We start from the raw sequence: 12,971 nt of genomic DNA, 5'->3' as shown, positions 1-12,971 counted from the left end.
GAGTCAGGAGATGGAAGCAGCAGCAGCAGGTGCTGTAATCTTCATCCTTGCGCTCTTCTGCATGCTGATGCATGTGTGAAGGAGGCAGGGATTCCATAAAGCACCTTCTGTAGCTCCTGAGGGAAAACCAGTGGCAAGTTCTTTAATTTCTTAGAGTTTGAGGCATGTGTTGTGTGGCTGTGCTGCCCCCCAGGGCCAGGCTCTGCCACTCTCTGCTCCAGCTGGTGCTTCCAAACTGCCCTCTGTGATTTTTATTTGCAAACCACCTCTCTGACCAGCTTCCACTTTGCTTTAAAAATTCAGCACCACGTTTGTGGCTGAACAGGTCCCAGAGCTGGGGAGGAGGATTTGAGATGCAATTTGCATGACAGAGTTGTTACAGCGGGGAAAATGTCACATCCCTCCTGTGCCTGGAGCTGCTAATCTTGTTCTGAACACTGAAAACCTCTTCAGCTGCTCTCATTATACCTCAATTTGATTACTGCTTTGATTTCACACCTCTTTCATGCAGGCTTTTCCTCTCTCCTTAGCTGGAATTGTCAGGCCTGAGGAGAGAAATTTTGTTGAGCCTTGGGACAGTTCCCAACATCTATCCCTGCTCCTAAAGCTGCTTTGAATTATCTTGGGAACCTGAGCATGAGATAAACTGTCAGGACTTTAGTGAGAGGAAAAGTAAGGCACAGAGGCCAAAGTGTAAATGCAGAGTCTGGGGACTCTGTTGTGGGGATCTGGGCCCTGCAAACATTTGTTTTTCCTTGTGAATGGCTGATTCCTTCTGTATCTCCTCGTGAAATTCTGAGCACCAGGGCTGGTGCTGGAACTGCAGCCACACAAACTCCCCACGGAGCTTTGTGGGACCCAGTGGGAATCATTGATTTGCTGCTTTTGATGAAAAGTTGTGACATGAACCTCAGTGTCAGGGAAGTGACAGGTTAATGCTGCTGCTGTCAGACAGTGCCCACACACCATGTTACGAGGCAGCTCTGGAGAAGATGAAGAAAAACCAGGATTAAATCCCATGTGCTACTGAGTTCTATCAGAAACTGCTTAGAGTGAAGTCTGTGAAGTGACTGGGGAGAGCTGGGTGAAAGGGACAGCTCTGAGAAGTGTGTGGTACATCAGGGATGTCCTAATACTGATCTTTGCACAGAGATGAGAAAGTATCAGTTAGCATGGCCTGAATGTCTGGTTCTGGAAATTCTGCATTGCACAAGATGTGCTGAGCTCATCTGGCTCTGAAATATCATCTCTGCACCTTAGCCAGGAACAGCATCAGAGTTCTGAACAGATTCATCAAAATCAGTCATAACCCAGAAGCAAAACCTTGACAATACACATCTGTGGCAGGTGAGGAGACTAAAAGCTCCCATTATTATTCTTCCAGAATGAATTCAGCAATAAAAATTTCTCTCTCTTGGCATTAAAATACTTTAGTTTCAGCTCTGCCCCAGACTATCAGTGTCAAGTATTTCTCTGGGTGCTTGGGGGTAGGTTCTCCCCCTGGAGCTCTCTGCAGGTTGGTGCTAATGCCAGATGTTCCCTCAGGTTCAGATGTTTTGCTGCCTGAGCAGAGTGTGCAGAACAGGGATTACAAGCACTGACATTTGCTGTGGTAGAAAGTGCAAGGGACACATTTGTGCCAATTAATGCCACACCTTTAACTGGGAGGATCAATTATTCTTGTGCTCAGCAGAGTCTGGGGACAGAGAGGGTTTCCAAAGGAAATCTTGGTCCCTGTAGGGCTGAGGCTCCCTCCAGGCTGGCTCCAGCCCCTCAGGGTGCCCAGGAGCAGGGCTTGCCCACAGCCCAGTGCTCCCTCCTTAGCCCTGGGGCTGCCCAGGGAAGAGCCATGGCTGAGGCTCTGCAGGAGCACACAGGCTCAGCCCTGCTCCAACATGGGATCCATGGGCCAGGGCACGCTGGGCTTTGCCCCTACAGCTCCCAAGTGTGTCCAGAGAAACTGCAAGCAGAGGCTCACCTCTGTCAGGGGAACCCCTCTGTGCACAGGGACCCCCATTCCTGGGGTGGCTGTGCCAGGGACCTCCAGCCCTAGGAACCTGGAGCAAGTGGAAACTACAACTTGGCAAAATGCTGCCTGTGACTGAAGCAAATGCAAGGAGAACTGGGGCATGAAAAATAAAATTTGTTTATTAGAGAAGAACAGCAGCAAAAATAGAGAACATATTTACATTGTAAGAATATTTGTAACAACAACAATCGATAGAACATATATACATAAAAACCTATCTAACAAAAAATATATGAAACGTATTTACAGAAGACAAACAACATAAAACCTATATCCTAAAGACAACATCAAAGTGTAAAACGTATGTAGAAAAAGGTGGCATCTCCCTCCATGATGTCCATCGCACCTGGAAGAAAAGCAAATGCCACGGTCAGTCCAGTCAGGCACAGAGGGCTCTTGCATGTGCCCCCAGGCTGGCACATGCTGGCCCAGCAGCAGGACTCTGCTACCAGAACTGAGCCTGGCTGGGTCTGGCATGGAGCTTGTGTGGAGCAAAGCAGGCACAGGACAGGCTGTGGATGGCCACCAGAATCCAGTGCCCTGGGTACAATGTCCCTGAGCAGGGAGCACCCAGCCCAGCCCCAGCCTGGCAGCAGGAGACCCACTCTGCCTGTCCTGCTGCTGGCATTGCTCTTCATGCCAAGATCATGGCCTCTTCCTCACCTTTTTAATCAATGTCCATGTCCTCAATGGACTCTTCCATATCCAATTCCATCTCCTCTTCCACAACCACTTCCACCTCCATCTCCTCTTCTCCAGTGTCTGCTCCCTCCGTCTCCATGTCCTCCACTCTATCAATCTCTATATCCACCTCCATCTCCTCTTCTCCATCTGGGACAGCCTGCAGAGGTAGCAAAACCTCAGAGTGGGCTCCCTGTCCCACTCCATGCCCACAGAGCTCCAGCCCACCCGGGCAGGTGGGGGGTGTCCACCTCCATGGAATGGCACCATACCTTCCTCAGAACAAAGGGGAGCATCCTGCAGGGCTGGAAGATGAAATCCAGGCACTCAGGAGCTGTCAGGAATGATGGGGGTATTGGGGGGATAAGAAGAGTGAAAGGCAAAGGCAGGAGCAAGGTGCAGAGCGTGTCAACACAGCAGCCAAGGGTTGTGTTGTGCCCTTTGCTGGGCGCTGGACGTTCCAGCTGGAGCGTGGGCTGTGACATCACAGTTCCCAGGCTCCATCTGAAGTGGACAGTGGGGACCATGGAATGATGGAGTCCCTGAACAGTTTGGCTTGGAAGGGGCCTGAAGAACAACATCTTGTTCCAAGCTGAGCAGTCTTCCCCCAGAGCAGGCTGCTCAGAGCCCTGTTGCCAAGGATGGGGCATGCACAGCCTCTGTGCACAGCCTGGGCCAGTGCCCCACCACCCCCAGTGGAAAAGAGCAGCTTCCTTAGATGCAGCTTCATTCAACCTGCTGCAGTTGAAAGCCAATCCCCCCTTGTCCTGTCAGCACAGGCCCTGTTGAACACTCTGTCCCCTTCTTTCCTGCAGGACCCTTCCAGTCCTGCACAGCCACAGGGAGGCCTCCCAGTGTCTCCTCTGTCCAGGCTGAGCATCCCCAGCCCCACTTGCCCAGCAGTCAGTCACATCAGGGCGAGTCAAGGCTGCAGGGTAGCAAATAGCATCAGGAACTGAGAGATGCAAGCTTTAGACCCAGGTTTGCCTCTAAATGTACAAAATTAATAACAGTGGAGGGGAAGATGGTGGGACACTGGTTCTGTTCTAACTGGTGATTTATTTTTCTTCTTTTCTGTCATGCTGCCCCAGGTTTTTCTGTTTGAAAGGAAGCTTGGCACAATGTCCATTGTCTTCTCCATTTGTGAAACACCAAGCGGAGTCTGGGCAGGCTGATATGCAGAGCAAAACCTGAAAATATTCTAGTGATCCTGAGCCTGGGGGATGCAGCAAAACCCAGCCAAAAGCAATTTCTGGAAAGCTGATCCTGGTTTACATTGTCTTGAGTTTGGCTTTGCCAACTTCACCAGTCATTTATGAAAAACCAAAAAAAAACTTAAACCAAATCAGACAAAAACCCAATCTATCAATCAATCAATCAAACAAACAAACAAATCCATGAAGCAAACCAATCAAACAAATAGATAAAAAACGCCAAATAAAACCAAGGGAAATGAAGATTTAGTATTAGTTGTGAGGAGAGCACAGCAGGAAAATGGCTGCTTCCCACAGGATCACCATCAAAAGCCACATAGAACAGCTGCTCCAAAATATACCCAAGAGGAGAAAAAGAAAAAGTGATCCATGGCAACTTTGGGGGCAGCTCCACATTCAGGTGAAGGATGAGCACGCAGTGGTACAGATCCAGCATTGCCCACCCTCCAGGCTGCTCTTTGCTGCTGATGAAAGCCCCTTGCAGGACTGCGGCCCCTCTCAGTGCAGCGTCAGTCACTGCCAGAGCTCTCAGCTGAGCCATTGGCATTTGCAGAGTGACATCCAGGCACAAACCTGCTGCCTTCTGAGCACCTGTGGAAGATCCTGAGCATCTTCATGCCTAGCAGCACAAAACAGCTCAGGCTTTCTCTGAACTGGTTTTCAGGGGAGGTTTCCATATCCCTGTGAGATCTGTTCATCCCTCAAAACATCTGACTTGGTGTACAACAATGCATTTGGGTTTTTTCCTTCCTCCTGTGTGCCAGTGAGAAACCATCCATGGGAATGGAGGATGTTGTGTGCAGGGCAATGTATTCCTGGCTTGCCATTTTGTTTCACTGTCACTCAGCTGAACATGGTCCTTACCTAACAAGGACTTCAAAGAAATGGGTAGGAATTTTGGCTCCGAGAGGAGCAGAAAGCACATTTTCTACACCACATTCCAGCAGATTCCCTTTCCCTGGCAGAAAAGTGATTGCCACTCATCTTCCTGGGAAGAATGTGAAGACACATTCAGAGATCCCAGGTTCAGCTGGCCTTTGGCTTTGTCTGCCTCATTTCACACATCCACTTTCAAGGGCCATTAGAAGAGCCACGTCTGCCTTGCTACCCAGAAGTTCTTCCCAGGAAAACAACCAAAAATTTGCTGTCCTGTGCTGTGGTAGAAATCTCATCACAATTGTGACTCTGTGAGCAATGACAGCCAGTGATTTTGGGGCTGTAACAGCCGAGAGTGTGGCAGAGCAGGTTTGATATTCTTTTTAGAGTCCTGAAAGCATTGTTCCTAAAACAATCTTTCTCTCCTGTCTTCTGTCATCAACTGTGGAACAGAGAAAATGGAAAGGAGTAGAGGTTTGTTTAAATTTACTTTATTTTTAAGTCTTCAAATAGTGTCAGCTCGATGCATGATACTTTAGAAATTGGATTAGTAGCACCTATTTCATCCCATCAGAGAGGTGGGATTGAAGACTTCCAACAACAGAAACACTGGATGTGCAAGAGCTCAGTTTTCCACCCCTCACACAAATAACTTGCTGTACTATTTGAAGCAGCCTCAGCCAGATCGATTAAAATACTGCTACAAACAACAACAGAATGAAAATGTTCCAACAAATGGGGAAAAAGAAGAAAAGTGGGCAGCAGCCCTTTCTTCAGAGCTTGTGTTGATTTTGCAAAGTTAGATGCAAACAAGGTTTGCCATATTTCTTTGCTAGAAAAATGCAGCTATTGAATAGAAATCAATCTATGAGGCTGCTAAGTTGGGTATGATTTTAGACCTGGGAGGAGCAAAACAGGTTCCAGAGAAGCTGTGGCTGTGTCACCCTTGGAAGTGTTCAAGGCCAGGTTGGATGGGGCTTGGAGCAACCTGATCGAGGGGAAGGTGTGCTGAGTCTGGTGAGTCCATGAAAAGAAACTTTTGGTTTTCCTGACATGCTGCCTTTGCAAGGGGAGGTCACAACTACCCCACATAGTTTGAAATGCCCTGAGCAGAACCCAGCTGTGCTTTCTCACAGGTGGGGAGGGATTGTCACTTGTGTTTTATGGGGGATTTTGACAGGGCAGAGCAAGAGCAGCTGAATGTGTTTGACAGGCAAAGAGGGCCAGTGTGGCAGCAGCTGAATTCAATGGAGCTTTTCCTTCTGTGATCCTGTACAACCTGAGGCACTCTGGGGCTCTTGAACCTGGCAGCTGGGCAAGTCAGTCATTGGAACAAGTGATGAATTAACCTGCTCCACTCTCTTGAGCATGGGTGTGATGAGCCTTAAGTAAAGCCAGGAGCACTTGCCAGGATGGGAGCTTGTTCTTTGCCAGGGAGGAGGGAGAAAATCTTGCTTGGAGTAAATAAAGCAACTCTGCTTCCCCAGGAAGATGAAAAGAAGGAATTAAACATGTGAATGCTGCATGGAATAATTTGCACAAGGCTATATCTCGGCTGCTATGCAGGAATGTTCCAATTCAACCATGATTCTCCCGACCTTTATTTTTCTGGGTTTCCACCACATGATACAAGAGACTCTCACTTGAAAAAACCAAAACACCTTGTAGGGAGGCATTATTTCCTTTCTTCAGGCTGCCTCTTTCTTTTGTTCCCTCCAGAGCTCTCACTTCATTTCTGCTGTGGTTTGGAGCACGTGCTTCCCTCTTTCCTGATGCCCTGCGCTTCTTTTGGCTCTGGGTGTCACGGACACTATTAATGGTGGGATTTTCCCCTCCATCTTCTTCTGTTTCTTCATGTGGTTTACCTTCATTTACCTGTTGGAGTGATGGATTTTTCTCACCTTTTATTACTCAGTGCTTTTTCTTCATTCTCTAATACCAACTTCTCACTTGCCCTGTGGCTGTTAGGTGCCAGTTATGGAAGCATGAATTCTTTCTCTAGTGCTTGTCTGAGCTTTCACAGGCAGCTGAGAGCTCTTTGGGGTTCACCTTGACTCACTTCAGCGCCTTCCTTGGTGCTGCCTGTGTACTTGAACACTTGAAGGGAATAAAGTCTCAGTGTGGAGATGACAGTTGTGAAACGATGGCCCTTTTGGAGAAGACAAGAATGCTATTGTCAATCTTTTCAAGGATAAATGGAGCACCTGGTTTTGGGAGAAACCGGATCAGCTCAGCGCAGAGGTGGCTGCTGCAGGTGCCCAGGTTTGGAGGGAAGGCTGCAGCTCCTGGGGGTGTGTTGGTGTGGGGCTATAAGGTTTGTGCTGGGTCCCTGGAGCAGTGGGAACACCCCACAGGGAGATGCACATCAGGAAATGGGTGCATAAAAGGCCTGAAGTGTGACCAGCTTTGGTGAAGGGTTCCATAGGAAATAATATTTTTACTGAGATTTTGGACAATTTGAGGCTCCTTCTCGTGTCCTTTGCCCGATGAACATTCCCCTTTTCAAGAGCTTGGGGAATGCAGAGCTCACACAATGAAAATCCCTGATTATTATATCTCTTTTCTGTTCTTTGATGTTGTCATCCCTGCAGGAGTCAGAGGAAGAGAATATGTGTGACCTGCCTGGCTTTAACGTTGTGCCAGGAGCAATGCCATGGGGAAGCTGGTCAGAGGAGCATCTGAGAAGTGTGTGGTACATCAGGGATGTCCTACTACTGATCTTTGCACAGAGATGAAAAAGTATCAGTTTGCATGGCCTGAATGTCTGGCTCGGGACATTCTGCATTGCACGAGATGTGCTGAGTTCATCTGGCTCTGAAATATCATCTCTGCACCTTAGCCAGGAACAGCATCAGAGTTCTGAACAGATTCATCAAAATCAGTCATAACCCAGAGGCAAACCTTGGCAATACACATCGGTGGCAGGTGAGGAGACCAAAAGCTTCCATTCTTGTTCTTGCAGAATGAATTCAGCAATAAAATAACCCTCTCTCTTGGCACGAAAATATTTTAGTTTCAGCTCTGCCCCAGACTGTCAGTGTCAAGTATTTCTCTGGGTGCTTGCGGGTAGGTTCTCCCCCTGGAGCTCTCTGCAGGTTGATGCTAATTCCAGATGTTCCCTCAGGTTCAGATGTTTTGCTGCCTGAGCAGAGTGTGCAGAACAGGGATTACAAGCACTGACATTTGCTGTGCTAGAAAGTGCAAGGGACAAATTTGTGCCAATGAAGGTCACACCTTGAGCTAGGAGGATCAAGTCTTGTTGTGCTCAGCAGAGTCTGGGGAGAGAGGGGGTTTCCAAAGGAAATCTTGGTCCATGTAGGGCTGAGGCTCCCTCCAGGCTGGCTCCAGCCCCTCAGGGTGCCCAGGAGCAGGGCTTGCCCACAGCCCAGTGCTCCCTCCTTAGCCCTGGGGCTGCCCAGGGAAGAGCCATGGCTGAGGCTCTGCAGGAGCACACAGGCTCAGCCCTGCTCCAACATGGGATCCATGAGCCAGGGCACGCTGGGCTTTGCCCCTACAGCTCCCAAGTGTGTCCAGAGAAACTGCAAGGAGAGGCTCACCTCTGTCAGGGGAACCCCTCTGTGCACAGGGACCCCCACTCCTGGGGTGGCTGTGCCAGGGACCCACTGCCCTGGGAACATGGAGCAAGTGGGAAGCACAACTTGGCAAAATGCTGCCTGTGCCTGAAGTAAATGCAAAGAGAACTGGGGTGTGAAAAATAAAATTTGTTTATTAGAGAAGAACAGCAGCAAAAATAGAGAACATATTTACATTGTAAGAATATTTGTAACAACAACAATCGATAGAACATATATACAGAAAAACCTATCTAACAAAAAAATATGAAACATATTTACAGAAGACAAAAAGCCCTAAAACCTATATCCTAATGACAACACCAAAGTGTAAAACATATGTACAAAAAGGTTGGCATCTCTGTCCATGATGTCCTTTGCACCTGGAAGAAAAGCAAATGCCACGGTCACTCCAGTCAGGCACAGAGGGCTCTTGCATGTGCCCCCAGGCTGGCAGACACTGGCCCAGCAGCAGGACTCTGCTACTAGAACTGAGCCTGGCTGGGTCTGGGATGGAGCTTGTGTGGAGCAAAGCAGGCACAGGACAGGCTGCGGATGGCCACCAGAATCCAGTGCCCTGGGTACAATGTCCCTGAGCAGGGAGCACCCAGCCCAGCCCCAGCCTGGCAGCAGGAGACCCACTCTGCCTGTCCTGCTGCTGGCATTGCTCTTCATGCCAAGATCATGGCCTCTTCCTCACCTTTTTAATCAATGTCCATGTCCTCAACGGACTCTTCCATATCCACATCCATCTCTTCCTCTCCAGGGTCTTCTCCGTCTATTTCCATCTCCTCCGTATCAATCTTGGTATCTACCTCCATCTCCTCCTCTCTGTCTGGGACAGCCTGCAGAGGTAGTAAAACCTCAGAGTGGGCTCCCTGTCCCACTCCATCCCCACAGAGCTCCAGCCCACCCGGGCAGGTGGGGGGTGTCCACCTCCATGGAATGGCACCATACCTTCCTCAGAAGAAAGGGAAGCATCCTGCAGGGCTGGATGATGAAATCCAGGCACTCAGGAGCTGTCAGGAATGATGGGGGTATTGGGGGGATAAGAAGAGTGAAAGGCAAAGGCAGGAGCAAGGTGCAGAGCGTGTCAACACAGCAGCCAAGGGTTGTGTTGTGCCCTTTGCTGGGCGCTGGACGTTCCAGCTGGAGCGTGGGCTGTGACATCACAGTTCCCAGGCTCCATCTGAAGTGGACAGTGGAGACCATGGAATGATGGAGTCCCTGCACGGTTGGGCTTGCAAGGGAGCCTGAAGAACAACATCTTGTTCCCAGCTGAGCAGTCTTCCCCCAGAGCAGGCTGCTCAGGGCCCTGTTGCCAAGGATGGGGCATGCACAGCCTCTATGCACAGCCTGGGCCAGTGCCCCACCACCCCCAGTGGAAAAGAGCAGCTTCCTTAGATGCAGCTTCAATCAACCTGCTGCAGTTGAAAGCCATCCCCCCTTGTCCTGTCAGCACAGGCCCTGCTGAACACTCCGTCCCCTTCTTTCCTGCGGGACCCTTCCAGTCCTGCACAGCCACAGGGAGGCCTCCCAGTGTCTCCTCTCTCCAGGCTGAGCATCCCCAGCCCCACTTGCCCAGCAGTCAGTCACATCAGGGCCAGTCAAGGCTGCAGGGTAGCAAATAGCATCAGGAACTGAGAGATGCAAGCTTTAGACCCAGGTTTGCCTCTAAATGTACAAAATTAATAACAGTGGAGAGGAAGATGGTGGGACACTGGTTCTGTTCTAACTGGTGATTTATTTTTCTTCTTTTCTGTCATGCTGACCCAGGTTTTTCTGTTTGAAAGGAAGCTTGGCACAATGTCCATTGTCTTCTCCATTTGTGAAAGACCAAGCGGAGTCTGGGCAGGCTGATATGCAGAGCAAAACCTGAAAATATACTAGTGATCCTGACCCTGGGGGATGCAGATAAACCCTACCAGAAGGAATTTCTGGAAAGCTGATCCTGGTTTACATTATCTTGAGTTTGGCTTTGGCAACTTCACCAGTCTTTTATGAAAAAGCAAACAAAAAACTCAAACAAAATCAGACAAAAACCCAATCAATCAATCAAACAAACACACCCAGCAGCAAACCAATCAAACAAATAGATAAAAAACACCAAATAAAACCAAAGGAAATGAAGAGTTAGTATTAGTTGTGAGGATAGCACAGCAGGAAAATGGCTGCTTCCCACAGGATCACCATCAAAAGCCACATAGAACAGCTGCTCCAAAATATACCCAAGAGGAGAAAAAGAAAAAGTGATCCATGGCAACTTTGGGGGCAGCTCCACATTCAGGTGAAGGATGAGCACGCAGTGGTACAGATCCAGCATTGCCCACCCTCCAGGCTGCTGTTTGCTCCTGATGAAAGACCCTTGCAGGACTGCAGCCCCTCTCAGTGCAGTGTCAGTCACTCCCAGAGCTCTCAGCTGAGCCACTGGCATTTGCAGAGTGACATCCAGTGGGATACCATTTTCGGTTTGTCTCCTAATGCCACAGGGGTCCTAAACAGTGTATGCCATCCCATTTTTGTTCTGTTGATATTGACTGCTTGGTTTTATTTTGTCAGCAGTTCTATTCATTATGAATTGGAATATGATGAAGATACTAAGGAAGTTAGCACCTATAATTAGTGCACATAGCTTAACTGATGTGGCAGCTCATTTAATGCTTGCTAGGAAAGAACTAGAAAGATTTAATGAACAAAATTGGTAAAAAAAGAAATGGGGGATTTGTAATAAGTAGTAATACATTTGTTCATTAATTAAATCAATAGCTAAATAACTATATGTTATAAAACAATAGTTAAATAGCCAAAAAAACTTCTTGTGCAGATACATATGGTTGCTGGTTTACTATAGTGCTTTGGGAATTCCATTGTAAAGTTATGCCTTGTGAAAGGAAAGTAATGAGAAGCAGCTGTAATAACAATCCTTAAACTCATTAGAATTGCTTAGCTTGCAGAAAGTGTATAGTACTAGTAAGAATTGCTTAGCTTGCAGAAAAGTGTATAGTGTTCTGTATAGATATGCCTTATAAGGCATAAGTTCACTCAGCGTTTACAAAGAGGAAGACTAAGGGGGACTAAGCCTTCATCCCACGACCACCAGAAGGCAGAAAAAGACCCCCTAGCAACTGAATGAGCAAGCGCAGAAGACAGATCACATCATCCCTAAACCCGGAGAAGAAGGCAATAGAAGGTGGACTCAGGGGATAGGAATTTTGTGAGCCAAAGTGGAGCGGAGACTCCGGGCCGCCCAGCGCTGTCCTTGCTTATTCTTGCTTGCAAAAATAATAAAGATAATTATTTGATCCTTAAATTCAGTGGACTTGTTTATCACACTGCCCAGACCCTAAACAGCCCCAAATGTGCCCCAGAAATGTCTCCAGGGACCCCAGAGTGGCCCCTTTTACCCTGTGCGTGAAAATAATAAAAAAATATGTCAAAAGATCTAAAAATAGCACTAATTAGCATTAAGAAGGAGAAATAAATGGCCAATAGTGGTCAATGATTCAATGAAAGGAATTGTTTTATTTAAAACCAATGACAAATAATTTTTTGATTGCTAAAAATGTATTCAATTTTTCACATAAATATCAAAGGTAATAGAAATATACAGTAATACTAATATAAATTTAAAAACTATAATTATAATTTTATAAATTAATCAATCTTATTTATTTTAAAAATGCATACTTTTTTATGTTTTGGGATGTCAGTCCCAGGTGGGCCATGTCAGACATGGTGAGGCTGGGGTGAGGAGCAGGTTGTCCAAAATTGGTCAGCCTGGAAGGGGCTTGTTCCTCTCCATGCCCAGATCTCCTAGGGAGACATTCAGCATCAAGATCACCTGGGGAATCGTTCTTTCACCTCTTTCCTGAACTGAAAAATAAAACCCCACACACGTGATTAAAACCAAACATCATGCTGTCGGTGCACTTTGAAATCTCCCTCCTTAACAGAATTCCAGACTGACTCCAAGCTGCTTCACAAGCCCTGGAGGCTTGGAGGAAAATTGAAGGGAGAGAAGGGCTCCTGAGGGCTTTCTGTATTTTAATCAGCCCTACGGTGGATTTGGGGCTGGGTCCAGGAGCCTCAGGCACTGAGAGAAGGATGAAGAAGCTGCTCAAGGAGTCAGCAGCAAAACTCCAAGTGCCTTGGAGCATGGCTGGGCCCCAGTGAGGGCAGGGAGTGCCAATGGCTCCCCAGGGACTGCTGAGAGCAGATCCTTGAGGCCAGGAGTGCAGGGAGCCCAAGGCTCTGGGCAGGGAACTGCAATGCTGAGCAAGGCCTGGGCTGGCTGGGGGAAGCAGAAAGGCCAAGCCCTGAGCCCAGCCTGGGCCAGCAGGGCCTGTCCCTCACGGGTGGCTCGGGGCTCTCTGTGGGGCAGGGGGATGTCAGGGGCAGCAAGGACAAATGCCATCAACCTGCAGCCCCTGCCAGCCTGGCCAGGGAGGCCGAGGGAGAGCCAAAGTGCAGCCCCTGCCAGGAAAGTTCCTGCTGTGGGGCCTCCAGAGGCGCTGCCTGAGCCCAGGGCACAAAGGCCTGGGTGCCTGTGGCCCTGCCAGCCCTGCCCAGCCCTCGGCCATCTGTCCTGCAGGCTGTGCC

The 12,971-nt window shown here is 48.5% G+C and overlaps 1 protein-coding gene and 3 long non-coding RNA genes across 4 annotated transcripts in view; 2 read left to right on the top strand and 2 right to left on the bottom strand.

Annotated features, from left to right (window-relative positions):
- LOC135305562 (zinc finger protein 850-like) overlaps positions 1-12,971 on the top strand; it is a 243,967-nt gene that overhangs the window by 18,191 nt on the left and 212,805 nt on the right. The gene's annotated exons all lie outside the window — the stretch shown is intronic.
- Positions 2,219-3,123, bottom strand: LOC135305760 (uncharacterized). Its single transcript, XR_010366744.1, has 3 exons — positions 2,983-3,123; positions 2,693-2,870; positions 2,219-2,375 (listed from the first exon to the last, which is right to left on the bottom strand). It is a non-coding gene; the product is annotated as an uncharacterized LOC135305760 (long non-coding RNA).
- LOC135305780 (uncharacterized) lies at positions 7,066-10,465 on the top strand. The gene is made up of 2 exons (XR_010366765.1): positions 7,066-7,725; positions 10,149-10,465. It is a non-coding gene; the product is annotated as an uncharacterized LOC135305780 (long non-coding RNA).
- Positions 8,522-9,480, bottom strand: LOC135305707 (uncharacterized). The gene is made up of 3 exons (XR_010366688.1): positions 9,330-9,480; positions 9,073-9,217; positions 8,522-8,755 (listed from the first exon to the last, which is right to left on the bottom strand). It is a non-coding gene; the product is annotated as an uncharacterized LOC135305707 (long non-coding RNA).

This window comes from Passer domesticus, chromosome 8 (assembly GCF_036417665.1).
Source record: "Passer domesticus isolate bPasDom1 chromosome 8, bPasDom1.hap1, whole genome shotgun sequence".
NCBI classification, from domain to species: domain Eukaryota; kingdom Metazoa; phylum Chordata; class Aves; order Passeriformes; family Passeridae; genus Passer; species Passer domesticus.
Note: the sequence above shows the minus strand (reverse complement) of the source record. Positions and strands in the feature narration are given on the sequence as shown.